At 53.9% G+C, this 14,802-nt stretch overlaps 2 long non-coding RNA genes across 2 annotated transcripts; both read right to left on the reverse strand.

The window, feature by feature from the left end:
• Nucleotides 1-1,360: 1,360 nt before the first annotated feature.
• Nucleotides 1,361-4,396, reverse strand: LOC122234667. The gene is made up of 2 exons (XR_006212553.1): nt 4,363-4,396; nt 1,361-1,873 (listed from the first exon to the last, which is right to left on the reverse strand). It is a non-coding gene; the product is annotated as an uncharacterized LOC122234667 (long non-coding RNA).
• A 5,669-nt stretch (nt 4,397-10,065) lies between these two features.
• Nucleotides 10,066-13,182, reverse strand: LOC122234657. The gene is made up of 2 exons (XR_006212543.1): nt 13,066-13,182; nt 10,066-10,578 (listed from the first exon to the last, which is right to left on the reverse strand). It is a non-coding gene; the product is annotated as an uncharacterized LOC122234657 (long non-coding RNA).
• Between the last annotated feature and the right edge of the window lie 1,620 nt (nt 13,183-14,802).

Below are 14,802 nucleotides of genomic sequence, written 5' to 3' on the forward strand. Positions count from 1 at the left end.
GGTCTAAGTCGCTCTTGTTTTCTTCATTCTTAGCCTGGCCCCCTGAGGCTTGGAGTTTGCGACCGTGACTTACCTAAAGGATGCTACTATTACCTAGGAGAACATTCAGGCCTCCAGGGAGAGCTTCCATCTTGGCAGAAACCGACACCCAAAGAGACACTCCCTCCCAGAGCCGCGCCCACGTTAGTCAAGTCTGCTATCAGGCCCCCAGATTGCTGTCAACTCACTGGACTCATCGACCTCACAACCAAACGCTCAGGTTCCTCACCTTGATGCACCCCTTCCTACCACACCCTCCACGCCAACGACAATCCGCAGCTACTGGATTCTCTGCGCCACGGATTTCCAAATAAAAGCTCTCTTCTTTCTGTTTAGCAGGACTAGAAAAAGACCAAAACCCTGCCCCACTATCCTAGCCTTCATGCTGGGCACAAGAACACACCCGGTTATCTTGTGGGAGAGGGGAGCCTCAGCACTCTCCACGTCCATTCTTAGGTCCCCTGTGGCTTAGGGTGGGGCTGACTCCATTTCCATGTCCAGGCAAAGGCCACTGACCCCATCAGATACCTTCAGAGTCAATCCTGGGGCTCTGGCCACAGTGAAAGGTATTCTTTGTCCCTCTGGGACTTGAACTGAAGATGTTGGAAGCCGGGGGGTGGAGGGGTGGGGTGGGGGGGCGATTCCTCCTTGTAGACACAGGTTACCTAAAGAGTGGAACCCCTGGATCTAGCCCTGGCTGCAACTATATTGCTTTTGGACTCTTTTCCTCACATAGGAGCCAATCAAATTCGCAGCTTGGCTTATAACAATTCCAGTTGGTTTGGTTTTGTGTGTTTTTTTCTTTTTTCGTCATTGAGACAGAGAGCGGGGAAGGGGCAGAGAAAGAGAAGATCCCAAGCAGGCTCCGCACCATTGGCACAGAGCTTGATCCCAGGAACTGTGAGATCATGACCTGAGCTGAAATCAAGAGCCAGATACTCACCCAACTGAGCCACCCAGGCGCCCCTCGAGTTGGGTTTACTGACAATCCAAAGAGACCTACGGGGCACCTGGGTGGCTCACTGGGTCAAGTGTCAGACTTCGGCTCCGGTCACGATCTCTCGTTTCGTGGGTTTGAGGCCCGCGTCAGGCTCTGTGCTGACAGCTCGGAGCCTGGAGCCTGCTTCGGATTCTGTGTTTCCCTCTCTCTCTGCCTCTCCCCCGCTCATGTTCTGTCTACCCTTTCTCTCAAAAATAAATATTTACAAAGAAAAAATTTTCTTTAATAAAAAAAAAAAAAGGGGACCTACTCAATATAAACAGAATTTTGAAAGAAGTGTTGAAAGATAGAGGGGAAAGGCTCTCGTCAAATTTTCTCCTGTTTGTTTTGTTGTGTTGTGTTGTGTTACCTCTCTCCTTCCAGTAAGAGTAGAGTTTCACTTAGTGTGTCAGCCATCCCTGTATAAGGACTTACCTCATGGTGTATAATCATTTTTGCTTGCCTATCTCTTCCACAAGTCTGTGGAGCCCCTTCAGGGCAGAAGCCGGATTTGTATTCACTTGGATTCTTTTCTACTTTCCACAACGGCACATAATTTGGGCTCAAGAAGGGTCTCTTGAACGGATGAATCAAGCATCCTAATTCTCTTCTTTGGGATGCCCCACTCAAGAGACCACTGCATCATCCTTGCGCCTGTGATACACAAACCATCCTCCGAAACAGACTCATGCACCCATTGTCCACAAACTGCATCATGAGAACTCACTTCTTCTAGCCATTACGAATTCTCCCACATGTCCATCCCACAGAACCTCACTGTGGGGTGACTCACGAGGTCCTCATTGTCGGGAAGAGAATACTTCCTCGCAGGACACCACTCAGAACTCTATGCATCTGTAACAGACACAACGGGCGAGCCACTCACACACAGAATATCACTCCTGGCTGCGGCGGGGGGGCGGGGGGGGACGGGGGGAGGTAACTTCTCTGCTTTCTCGCTTTCCTCTTGACCCAAATACCCCCCAAATCCCAATCCTGATGCCTACGCCACTAACACACAATTACAATTCTAGGCTCTCTCTTGCCTCCCTTTTTCCTCCCTAGTCCTTCAAAACTCTTGACGTGGAAAAAATACAAACTTATCGAGGGACTCAACAGCAGTAAAGCCAAAGCTTCCCCAGGAAACTGTTTTGACTTTGGGAGCAGAAATTGCCACACCCCTAACACCTCTGTAACAGCTGCTGCTTCCACTGGCATCTAGCAAGAAAGATTTTCAAACAGAGTCAAAGGTCAGGGCCATTATGACAATGCTAGCACGAATCACTATTTACTCTATCCAGCTTTCATTTTCCCTTCTTGGGCTCACACCACCGGAGCGAGCTGGTAAGAACTAGATGTGTGCTAGATTGACAAATGTTTATGGAGAATCGACCATATGACAGGAGCCACAGCAGAGCTGGCCAAGGAAACAGAAAGACGGCAAGGACTCTCAAGGCGTTCAGTCTAATGGAGAATACTAACAACTAAACAGGAGTTGCATTATAGAAAAACAGGTGCTATGCGGACGTATGTAAGTGGCCAGGAGAGGGACTCCCAACACGTTGGAGCATCACAGAAGGTCTTTTAGAGGCAGTGACCTTTACCTGGACACCTAAAGAATGAGTAGGAGGCAGGTCTAGGGCAGGTGAGGTGAAAGGAGCTTTGGAGAATTCCAGGTAGAGGCTAACAGGGAAGAAGGCTCGGCGGCCTCTGGCAACCGAAAGGAGGCACATATGGCTGTAATTCGGCAGCGTGAAGGGAGAACCTGCTACACAGAGGAAGCCGGAGCCAAAGAGACCCTGAGTGGCTTGATAGCTTGAAAAGTCTCAGAACTTTGTGCAAAAGAGCAAACACCCCTTTCCTCATGAGATGTACAAACTGGCCAGAACGACAATGTGACACGTGTCTTGAGAGTCACTAAATACTGATTTCACAATGCATGTTACTGAGAATCCGGGGGGGTGGGGGGCAGAAAACTCCTAAGGAGTGATCTTGTAACTCATTCACAGATGCCTGCTTGAAGCTTTGGGCCCCACGACTATTCCGTCTGCCTTCCCCTTGGCACTCCCTATTCCTATCATTTTCCTACAAATGACAGGAAGGTAGGCACTGCTAGGCTGTAGGGATAGGGATCCACTCTGGAAACAGGATAAGTGCACACGGAGATAATAGGGTGGGGGTAGCAACGAAATTGAACAAAACTAAGCAAAAAGTTGGGGGGGAGGAACGAAAGTGTAAAAGGCAAATATAGAAAGCTCAAGGGGAAGTAAAAGTATTTTCAGACACACACAGAAAAGAAGTGTCCCCACGTGCTCCGGCTAAACCAAACGCCCCCTTTTACTCAACTGTTGAAAACAAAGAAGAAGAAAAAGCAATGAAAAAGTCACACTTTCATACCCCTTCTCGGAATAAGCAGTCAACGGGTACAGGACAGCTCACTGCCCTGAAAGACCTTGAAAGATTTACCCCAGAGAACACAGCACACGATAATCAACCTCCAGAGGCTCTCAAAACCACTACAAACTCCGGTCTCTTCTGTCATTTCATAATCGATCGTTTCCTGTCAAGCATTAAAGCGATACCAGACAAACCTGGAGAAGGATTTGCTCCCCAATCCAAAGTGAGAAAAGCTGTTTTGAAAGCCCCCCCTCTTTTTGTTTTTCCATTTGCCCAAGGCGTTCCCACAATTCTTTCCTCCCGGTTCCAAATGTCTACAGGTCAAGAACTTGAGCAGTCCGGTCCATTAGGGGCCACGGTTTGGAGACGGCACACCCTCCAAAGTCCCTCCAAGGGAGTCCTGAGTCTCCCTAAGCGGCTCTCTTGGGCTCTGATCGCCCCTTACTTATTGACTGCCATCAGGCACTTGGAGGTGGACGGCCGGTCGGCAGCGGCCAGGCGACCCGGAAAGGCTGAGAATGCCGCCCCCAGAGCACCATGCCCGCCCGGCCTCAGGTACACCAGTTAGCCGAGTTTTCGCCCAAGGCAAAGCCCCGGGAGAGGGGGGCAGGCCCGGGGAAAGCATGGGTCCAGACCCCAGAGGACGATGCTCAGCGGGGCCGGGACAATGGGCGGTGGGGACCCGAGCGGGGGGGGGGGGGGGGGGGCGTCCCGGGAGGCCGGCCCGCCCCGCTGTTCCTGGGGGCTCGGGCGGCGGCCCCGAGATGGCCGCCTGGCCGCTGCGTGGCGCAGCCCTCGTCCCTGGCCCGCCGCGGACCCGGCGCGGAGCGGGCGGCCGGGCGGCCGGGGCCCCCGCGGGGCAGCGGGCCCGCCCCGGCCCGGGCCACGACCCCGACCCCCGGTCCCCGGCCCGCGCGCTCCCGGCGGGCCCGGCACGGCTGACTCACCTGCCCACGGTCTGGTTGGCGAGCTGCTTCATGCGGTTCAAGGGCAGCGGCCAGCGGCGGCCCGCGGGGCTCGGGCCGAGGCGGCGGCGGCGGCGGCTGCGCCGGCTGCGACTGCTACTGCGGCTGCTGTGGCGACTGAGCGGCGGCTGCGGCTGCTATTGTGGCTGCGGCGGCGGCGGCGGCGGCGGCGGTTGGGCCGACTGCGGCTGCTACTGCGTCGGCTGCGGCTGCTACTGCGGCTGCGGCGACTGAGCGGCGGCGGCGGCGGCGGCCAAGGCGGCTGTGGCGGCTGCTGCTCCCGGACCGGCGCCACGCCCTCGCCGCGTCACTTCCAGCGGCCCCGCCCGCCGGAGGCCGCGCGGGGCCAGACGAGCGCCAGGCTCGCCGCTTGGCCCCCGCCCCCCAACCCGGGCCGCTCCGAGGAGCGCGCGGAGCCCCGCGTCCCGACGCCTCCTAGGATCCCGACTCCCGGCCCCGGCTAGGCCGCGCACCGTTGGGAGGGGGCGGCGGTTCGGGATCTCGCGGTTCCTGAGTTTTAGCTCCGCACTGGGCTCTGTGCTGACGGCTCGGAGCCTGGAGCCTGCTTCGGATTCTGGGTCGCCCTCTCTCTCCGCCCCAACCCTGCTTGTGCTCTCTTTCAAAAATGAATAAACATAAAAAAAAATTTAGGGGCGCCTGGGTGGCTCCCTGGGTTGAGCGTCCAACTTGGGCTCAGGTCATGATCTCGCAGTTTGTGAGTTTGAGCCCTGCGTCGGGCTCTGTGCACACAGCTGGAAGCCTGGAGCCTGCTTCCCATCCTGTGTCTCCCTCTCTCTCTCTCTGCCCCTTCCCCGCCCATGCTCTGTCTCTGTCTCTCAAAAATAAATAAACGTTAATAAATTTTTTTTAATTAAAAAAAAACAGTGGCTTCTTCTTTTTTTGCAATAATTTTTTGATGTTTATTTTTCTTGTTTGAGAGTGAAAATGGGGGAGGAGCAGAGAGAGAGAGAGGGAGAAAGAGGACCTGAAGGAGGTTCTGCGCTGACGCAGGCGGGGCTTGAACTCCAGAGCTGAGAGGTCACGAGCCACAAGATCACAAGGCACAAGATCACAACCCGAGCCAAAGTCAGATGCTTACACTGACCGAGCCCAAGGCACCCCAAAACAGTGCTCACTTCTTACCAGGGTAGACATTGGTGGGTTTGGAGGCTCCGGCCAAAGGAAGACATAGACGTACATTTGTCTATATGGGAGGAGAGTATTCTCCAACCGCTTTGTTTGGGTGGAGGCCCACTCCATGTGGTCTGATTTACAAGTAACAGCATAAATCGGCTGAAGTAAAATTAACAACAAGGAATATGTTGCCTCCAGAACCCCCAAAATACGGAAAGATTTGAGACTTGTATGTCCTCAACAAACGTGTCCAACAAATGTCCTCACGGTAGGATGTCATACCTGTGCTCTCGGAGAAAGATGGGTAAGTTAAGATCCTGCCTGCAAAGATGACATGTGATAGCAGAAGGGTTCGGGTGGCCTGTGCATAACAGGGTAAAACATGTCCCCTTCAAGCTCAAGGGAAAGGTGGCTGAGAGGACATTGAAATGGGCGCTGAACAGAACCTATTAGCCAAATCTATAAGAAAGAGCAAAATATGTACCGTCTTTAAATTTGTTGGGATCCCAGGTGTTTTAAGGGTAGCAGGGTTTATACGGCTACTTATGGGGCACCTGGCTGGCTCGGTCGGTCGAGCGTCCCACTTCGGCTCGGGTCACAATCTCGCGGTCCGTGAGTTCGAGCCCCGCGACAGACCCTGTGCTGACGGCTCAGAGCCTGGAGCCTGTTTCGGATTCTGTGTCTCCCTCTCTCTGACCCTCCCCTGTTCATGTTCAGTCTCTCTCTTTCTCAAAAATCAATAAACGTAAAAAAAAAAAAAAAAAAAAAAAAAAAAGGAAATTAAAAAAAAATGAAATAAAATCTGAAAACGTCTGAATTCCAAAACTCATCTGGCCCCTAGGGTTTTGGAAAAAGGACCGTGGGCCTGCTGTACTTTTCACATCCATGTTTAAGAAAATAGACACACACGGCAGGTAGGAGCGTAATAATATTTGTACGTGGATTTATACTTGGATTGATTACGAGGGCATCTGCCTACATTGGAGACACAGAAACAGAATGATAAAGGCCAGACATCGCCAGTCCGACAAGACTGCGTGGTGTGCATACTGACTCTGGGACCCTATACCATAAACCCATGTCCAATCTCAGGGGCAGGGGCCTGCCGTGGACACACTGGGAACCACGACCACAGACATCATTTCCTCTTAGAATAACATGCTGCCTTCACGTGTAAAACCAATGCCATAAGGCCACACATGACCACATCTGTTTAGGGTTCATTTTGGTTCAGTGAACCATGGGCTTTCTTCACGCACCTATAAACAACCCTGTTTGATTTCACAGGAGGTAAAGTGGATGACCAGGCCACGGAAGCTCGGATTCAGAAGTCGTGGGGAGAAAACATTCCTTTCCTCCTCTGCTCTATGCAGAGGCTGGACGGGATCCACTCAGACCGGAGCGAACCAAGCACAGCCACCTCCCCTGGAAAAGGCGGAGGAAGTCGGGGTGTGGAATAGGTGAGGGGTGGAGAATGTTACCGCTGATAGAGAGAGGACACGGTGTGCGGTTTGCGACGCCGAATACAGAAAGGGCCGTCTCGCGGAAGAGAGACGCAGGCATCGTGGCACCAGAGGACTCCCCTGGGACTCACGGGCAGAGATGCCTTTGACTCACGTTGCCCCTAACGCAATGGGCTACCTCGCGAGGCAGAGACTCACTCCGCTGCTCCTGGAGAAGGTCGTTGAGAGATCCATGAGCAGGGAGGGGTCCGCAAGGAATGTACCACAGCAGGACAAGCCAGGTAGGGACCCGGGCACACTGGACGGTCGATGCCCCACCCGGACGGGACAGCACCTACGCAGCTGCAGCTACGACGACGTGTACCTGCGCGAGGGCGCGATGCCAGGCTTCGCTAGGTCTTGCAAGATTGGAGAAGCAGCAGGAAGTCCAGGTTTCCACGTGAAAACTCCCAAGTGTTCAATATGGGCCGGGCCAATGATTGTCAGAAATGCTTCCACACGTAAGAAACCGACCAAATGGAACGCACCTTCACCCTGCAGGCAAACATCACGGATCTTTGGTTTTCACGATTCACGTATCCAGAATCTCAAAGGACTCAACCAGGCTTTCCCAACCTCACCACTCTTGACATTTGGGACCAGATAGTTCTGTGCGGCGAGGCTGTCCTGGGCGGTGTAGGCTGGTCAGCAGCATCCCTGGCCTGTGTCGCCAGATGCCAGGAGCACCCCACACCCGAGCCAAGTCACGACAAAAACAAAAAAGTCTCCGGCCATTGCCAAATGTCCCCCAGGGGGCCATCCCTGGCGGGAGCCGCTGGACTAAAGCAACATCCAACTCTCAGCTTCCAGGATTTTGTGGAAGCGTCGTCACACAGAATTCTAACACGGGGTTTCTGAAAGAAAGAGTTGCCTGCGTGAAGTAAGGACTCCTATCTGCTTTGGAAGCAGAACCCTGGTTTCTGATGAACGGCAGTGCTCTTCTTAACTAGCCCGATGACCTCTTTGAGTCCTCGCTTCCTCATCATTAAACCAGGAGTAAATAACATCACCTCTGGGAGTTGCTGTGGAGAAGGCAGCGAGAGACTTGACTCAAAAGCATCTAGCCCAGCAAGTCAGCAAGCACCAAAGACATTTCATCCACACGAACCCTTCCCTGGCGGGCAGCCGGCCCAGTGTCTACAGTCGGAAACACACGGGGTCCGGAGTCACACCCCGGCCCCAAGTCCTGCCTCGGCCACTCGCTGGCCGGGCAGACAACGGCAGGTCATTTTTCTTCTCTCTAAACCAGAAATGATAACAAGCACCAGTAGGTGAGACCAGGCCAGGTGGTTCGGTACAGCGCTTGGTAAACCAAACCAGGAGACAAGTAGTGATGATTACTACTCTCGGATCTCTGAAACGTTTCTGTAAAGGACAGGACAAGCTCGTCGACACATCCAAGAACTCAGAAGGTAGTCATAGGAGGGTGGGGTGCAGGAGGAAAAAGAGAAAAATCACCACAGGAATCTCCACCTCCCCAACCTGTTACACCAGCAACTGCCCTCTGGTGACCCACAGACCAACTCTGGCCACAGACGTATTTTGTTTAGTCCCGCTCAGGGTCCTGGTGGTTGTTTTCAATTGGCATTAAATGCCACCTAATCTTCATGAAAATCCAGACTTGAGGCCTTTCTCAACAACTCCAAAGGTCGGGCCCGACAGCGGGCCCAGATTCTCACGCGGCCCTTTGGTAAGACAGGCACCGTCGGGTCCCCCACGGCCCTCACCTGGTCTAAGTCGCTCTTGTTTTCTTCTTCTTAGCCTGGCCCCCTGAGGCTTGGAGTTTGCGACCGTGACTTACCTAAAGGCTGCTACTACTACCTAGGAGAACATTCAGGCCTCCAGGGAGAGCTTCCATCTTGGCAGAAACCGACACCCAAAGAGACACTCCCTCCCAGAGCCTCGCCCACGTAGTCAAGTCTGCTATCAGGCCCCCAGATTGCTGTCCTCCTGGACTCATCGACCTCACAACCAAACGCTCAGGTTCCTCACCTTGATGCACCCCTTCCTCCACACCCTCCACGCCAACGACCATCCGCAGCTACTGGATTCTCTGCGCCACGGATTTCCAAAAAGCTCTTTCTTTCTGTTTAGCAGGACTAGAAAAGACCACACTTCCTGCCTCCTGCTGGGAAGAACACCCCGGTTATCTTGTGGGGGAGGGGGCTCAGCACTCTCCCATTCTAGGCCCCTGTGGCTTGGGTGGGGCTGACTCCATTTCCATGTCCAGGCAAAGGCCACTGACCCCATCAGATACCTTCAGAGTCAATCCTGGGGCTCTGGCCACAGTGAAAGGTATTCTTTGTCCCTCTGGGACTTGAACTGAAGATGTTGGAAGCCGGGGGGTGGAGGGGTGGGGTGGGGGGGCGATTCCTCCTTGTAGACACAGGTTACCTAAAGAGTGGAACCCCTGGATCTAGCCCTGGCTGCAACTATATTGCTTTTGGACTCTTTTCCTCACATAGGAGCCAATCAAATTCGCAGCTTGGCTTATAACAATTCCAGTTGGTTTGGTTTTGTGTGTTTTTTTCTTTTTTCGTCATTGAGACAGAGAGCGGGGAAGGGGCAGAGACAGAGAAGATCCCAAGCAGGCTCCGCACCATTGGCACAGAGCTTGATCCCAGGAACTGTGAGATCATGACCTGAGCTGAAATCAAGAGCCAGATACTCACCCAACTGAGCCACCCAGGCGCCCCTCGAGTTGGGTTTACTGACAATCCAAAGAGACCTACGGGGCACCTGGGTGGCTCACTGGGTCAAGTGTCAGACTTCGGCTCCGGTCACGATCTCTCGTTTCGTGGGTTTGAGGCCCGCGTCAGGCTCTGTGCTGACAGCTCGGAGCCTGGAGCCTGCTTCGGATTCTGTGTTTCCCTCTCTCTCTGCCTCTCCCCCGCTCATGTTCTGTCTACCCTTTCTCTCAAAAATAAATATTTACAAAGAAAAAATTTTCTTTAATAAAAAAAAAAAAAGGGGACCTACTCAATATAACAGAATTTTGAAAGAAGTGTTGAAAGATAGAGGGGAAAGGCTCTCGTCAAATTTTCTCCTGTTTGTTTTGTTGTGTTGTGTTGTGTTACCTCTCTCCTTCCAGTAAGAGTAGAGTTTCACTTAGTGTGTCAGCCATCCCTGTATAAGGACTTACCTCATGGTGTATAATCATTTTTGCTTGCCTATCTCTTCCACAAGTCTGTGGAGCCCCTTCAGGGCAGAAGCCGGATTTGTATTCACTTGGATTCTTTTCTACTTTCCACAACGGCACATAATTTGGGCTCAAGAAGGGTCTCTTGAACGGATGAATCAAGCATCCTAATTCTCTTCTTTGGGATGCCCCACTCAAGAGACCACTGCATCATCCTTGCGCCTGTGATACACAAACCATCCTCCGAAACAGACTCATGCACCCATTGTCCACAAACTGCATCATGAGAACTCACTTCTTCTAGCCATTACGAATTCTCCCACATGTCCATCCCACAGAACCTCACTGTGGGGTGACTCACGAGGTCCTCATTGTCGGGAAGAGAATACTTCCTCGCAGGACACCACTCAGAACTCTATGCATCTGTAACAGACACAACGGGCGAGCCACTCACACACAGAATATCACTCCTGGCTGCGGCGGGGGGGCGGGGGGACGGGGGGAGGTAACTTCTCTGCTTTCTCGCTTTCCTCTTGACCCAAATACCCCCCAAATCCCAATCCTGATGCCTACGCCACTAACACACAATTACAATTCTAGGCTCTCTCTTGCCTCCCTTTTTCCTCCCTAGTCCTTCAAAACTCTTGACGTGGAAAAAATACAAACTTATCGAGGGACTCAACAGCAGTAAAGCCAAAGCTTCCCCAGGAAACTGTTTTGACTTTGGGAGCAGAAATTGCCACACCCCTAACACCTCTGTAACAGCTGCTGCTTCCACTGGCATCTAGCAAGAAAGATTTTCAAACAGAGTCAAAGGTCAGGGCCATTATGACAATGCTAGCACGAATCACTATTTACTCTATCCAGCTTTCATTTTCCCTTCTTGGGCTCACACCACCGGAGCGAGCTGGTAAGAACTAGATGTGTGCTAGATTGACAAATGTTTATGGAGAATCGACCATATGACAGGAGCCACAGCAGAGCTGGCCAAGGAAACAGAAAGACGGCAAGGACTCTCAAGGCGTTCAGTCTAATGGAGAATACTAACAACTAAACAGGAGTTGCATTATAGAAAAACAGGTGCTATGCGGACGTATGTAAGTGGCCAGGAGAGGGACTCCCAACACGTTGGAGCATCACAGAAGGTCTTTTAGAGGCAGTGACCTTTACCTGGACACCTAAAGAATGAGTAGGAGGCAGGTCTAGGGCAGGTGAGGTGAAAGGAGCTTTGGAGAATTCCAGGTAGAGGCTAACAGGGAAGAAGGCTCGGCGGCCTCTGGCAACCGAAAGGAGGCACATATGGCTGTAATTCGGCAGCGTGAAGGGAGAACCTGCTACACAGAGGAAGCCGGAGCCAAAGAGACCCTGAGTGGCTTGATAGCTTGAAAAGTCTCAGAACTTTGTGCAAAAGAGCAAACACCCCTTTCCTCATGAGATGTACAAACTGGCCAGAACGACAATGTGACACGTGTCTTGAGAGTCACTAAATACTGATTTCACAATGCATGTTACTGAGAATCCGGGGGGGTGGGGGGCAGAAAACTCCTAAGGAGTGATCTTGTAACTCATTCACAGATGCCTGCTTGAAGCTTTGGGCCCCACGACTATTCCGTCTGCCTTCCCCTTGGCACTCCCTATTCCTATCATTTTCCTACAAATGACAGGAAGGTAGGCACTGCTAGGCTGTAGGGATAGGGATCCACTCTGGAAACAGGATAAGTGCACACGGAGATAATAGGGTGGGGGTAGCAACGAAATTGAACAAAACTAAGCAAAAAGTTGGGGGGGAGGAACGAAAGTGTAAAAGGCAAATATAGAAAGCTCAAGGGGAAGTAAAAGTATTTTCAGACACACACAGAAAAGAAGTGTCCCCACGTGCTCCGGCTAAACCAAACGCCCCCTTTTACTCAACTGTTGAAAACAAAGAAGAAGAAAAAGCAATGAAAAAGTCACACTTTCATACCCCTTCTCGGAATAAGCAGTCAACGGGTACAGGACAGCTCACTGCCCTGAAAGACCTTGAAAGATTTACCCCAGAGAACACAGCACACGATAATCAACCTCCAGAGGCTCTCAAAACCACTACAAACTCCGGTCTCTTCTGTCATTTCATAATCGATCGTTTCCTGTCAAGCATTAAAGCGATACCAGACAAACCTGGAGAAGGATTTGCTCCCCAATCCAAAGTGAGAAAAGCTGTTTTGAAAGCCCCCCCTCTTTTTGTTTTTCCATTTGCCCAAGGCGTTCCCACAATTCTTTCCTCCCGGTTCCAAATGTCTACAGGTCAAGAACTTGAGCAGTCCGGTCCATTAGGGGCCACGGTTTGGAGACGGCACACCCTCCAAAGTCCCTCCAAGGGAGTCCTGAGTCTCCCTAAGCGGCTCTCTTGGGCTCTGATCGCCCCTTACTTATTGACTGCCATCAGGCACTTGGAGGTGGACGGCCGGTCGGCAGCGGCCAGGCGACCCGGAAAGGCTGAGAATGCCGCCCCCCAGAGCACCATGCCCGCCCGGCCTCAGGTACACCAGTTAGCCGAGTTTTCGCCCAAGGCAAAGCCCCGGGAGAGGGGGGCAGGCCCGGGGAAAGCATGGGTCCAGACCCCAGAGGACGATGCTCAGCGGGGCCGGGACAATGGGCGGTGGGGACCCGAGCGGGGGGGGGGGGGGGGGGCGTCCCGGGAGGCCGGCCCGCCCCGCTGTTCCTGGGGGCTCGGGCGGCGGCCCCGAGATGGCCGCCTGGCCGCTGCGTGGCGCAGCCCTCGTCCCTGGCCCGCCGCGGACCCGGCGCGGAGCGGGCGGCCGGGCGGCCGGGGCCCCCGCGGGGCAGCGGGCCCGCCCCGGCCCGGGCCACGACCCCGACCCCCGGTCCCCGGCCCGCGCGCTCCCGGCGGGCCCGGCACGGCTGACTCACCTGCCCACGGTCTGGTTGGCGAGCTGCTTCATGCGGTTCAAGGGCAGCGGCAGCGGCGGCCCGCGGGGCTCGGGCCGAGGCGGCGGCGGCGGCGGCTGCGCCGGCTGCGACTGCTACTGCGGCTGCTGTGGCGACTGAGCGGCGGCTGCGGCTGCTATTGTGGCTGCGGCGGCGGCGGCGGCGGCGGCGGTTGGGCCGACTGCGGCTGCTACTGCGTCGGCTGCGGCTGCTACTGCGGCTGCGGCGACTGAGCGGCGGCGGCGGCGGCGGCCAAGGCGGCTGTGGCGGCTGCTGCTCCCGGACCGGCGCCACGCCCTCGCCGCGTCACTTCCAGCGGCCCCGCCCGCCGGAGGCCGCGCGGGGCCAGACGAGCGCCAGGCTCGCCGCTTGGCCCCCGCCCCCCAACCCGGGCCGCTCCGAGGAGCGCGCGGAGCCCCGCGTCCCGACGCCTCCTAGGATCCCGACTCCCGGCCCCGGCTAGGCCGCGCACCGTTGGGAGGGGGCGGCGGTTCGGGATCTCGCGGTTCCTGAGTTTTAGCTCCGCACTGGGCTCTGTGCTGACGGCTCGGAGCCTGGAGCCTGCTTCGGATTCTGGGTCGCCCTCTCTCTCCGCCCCAACCCTGCTTGTGCTCTCTTTCAAAAATGAATAAACATAAAAAAAAATTTAGGGGCGCCTGGGTGGCTCCCTGGGTTGAGCGTCCAACTTGGGCTCAGGTCATGATCTCGCAGTTTGTGAGTTTGAGCCCTGCGTCGGGCTCTGTGCACACAGCTGGAAGCCTGGAGCCTGCTTCCCATCCTGTGTCTCCCTCTCTCTCTCTCTGCCCCTTCCCCGCCCATGCTCTGTCTCTGTCTCTCAAAAATAAATAAACGTTAATAAATTTTTTTTAATTAAAAAAAACAGTGGCTTCTTCTTTTTTTGCAATAATTTTTTGATGTTTATTTTTCTTGTTTGAGAGTGAAAATGGGGGAGGAGCAGAGAGAGAGAGAGGGAGAAAGAGGACCTGAAGGAGGTTCTGCGCTGACGCAGGCGGGGCTTGAACTCCAGAGCTGAGAGGTCACGAGCCACAAGATCACAAGGCACAAGATCACAACCCGAGCCAAAGTCAGATGCTTACACTGACCGAGCCCAAGGCACCCCAAAACAGTGCTCACTTCTTACCAGGGTAGACATTGGTGGGTTTGGAGGCTCCGGCCAAAGGAAGACATAGACGTACATTTGTCTATATGGGAGGAGAGTATTCTCCAACCGCTTTGTTTGGGTGGAGGCCCACTCCATGTGGTCTGATTTACAAGTAACAGCATAAATCGGCTGAAGTAAAATTAACAACAAGGAATATGTTGCCTCCAGAACCCCCAAAATACGGAAAGATTTGAGACTTGTATGTCCTCAACAAACGTGTCCAACAAATGTCCTCACGGTAGGATGTCATACCTGTGCTCTCGGAGAAAGATGGGTAAGTTAAGATCCTGCCTGCAAAGATGACATGTGATAGCAGAAGGGTTCGGGTGGCCTGTGCATAACAGGGTAAAACATGTCCCCTTCAAGCTCAAGGGAAAGGTGGCTGAGAGGACATTGAAATGGGCGCTGAACAGAACCTATTAGCCAAATCTATAAGAAAGAGCAAAATATGTACCGTCTTTAAATTTGTTGGGATCCCAGGTGTTTTAAGGGTAGCAGGGTTTATACGGCTACTTATGGGGCACCTGGCTGGCTCGGTCGGTCGAGCGTCCCACTTC

This window comes from Panthera tigris, chromosome E3 (assembly GCF_018350195.1).
Source record: "Panthera tigris isolate Pti1 chromosome E3, P.tigris_Pti1_mat1.1, whole genome shotgun sequence".
Classification (NCBI taxonomy): domain Eukaryota; kingdom Metazoa; phylum Chordata; class Mammalia; order Carnivora; family Felidae; genus Panthera; species Panthera tigris.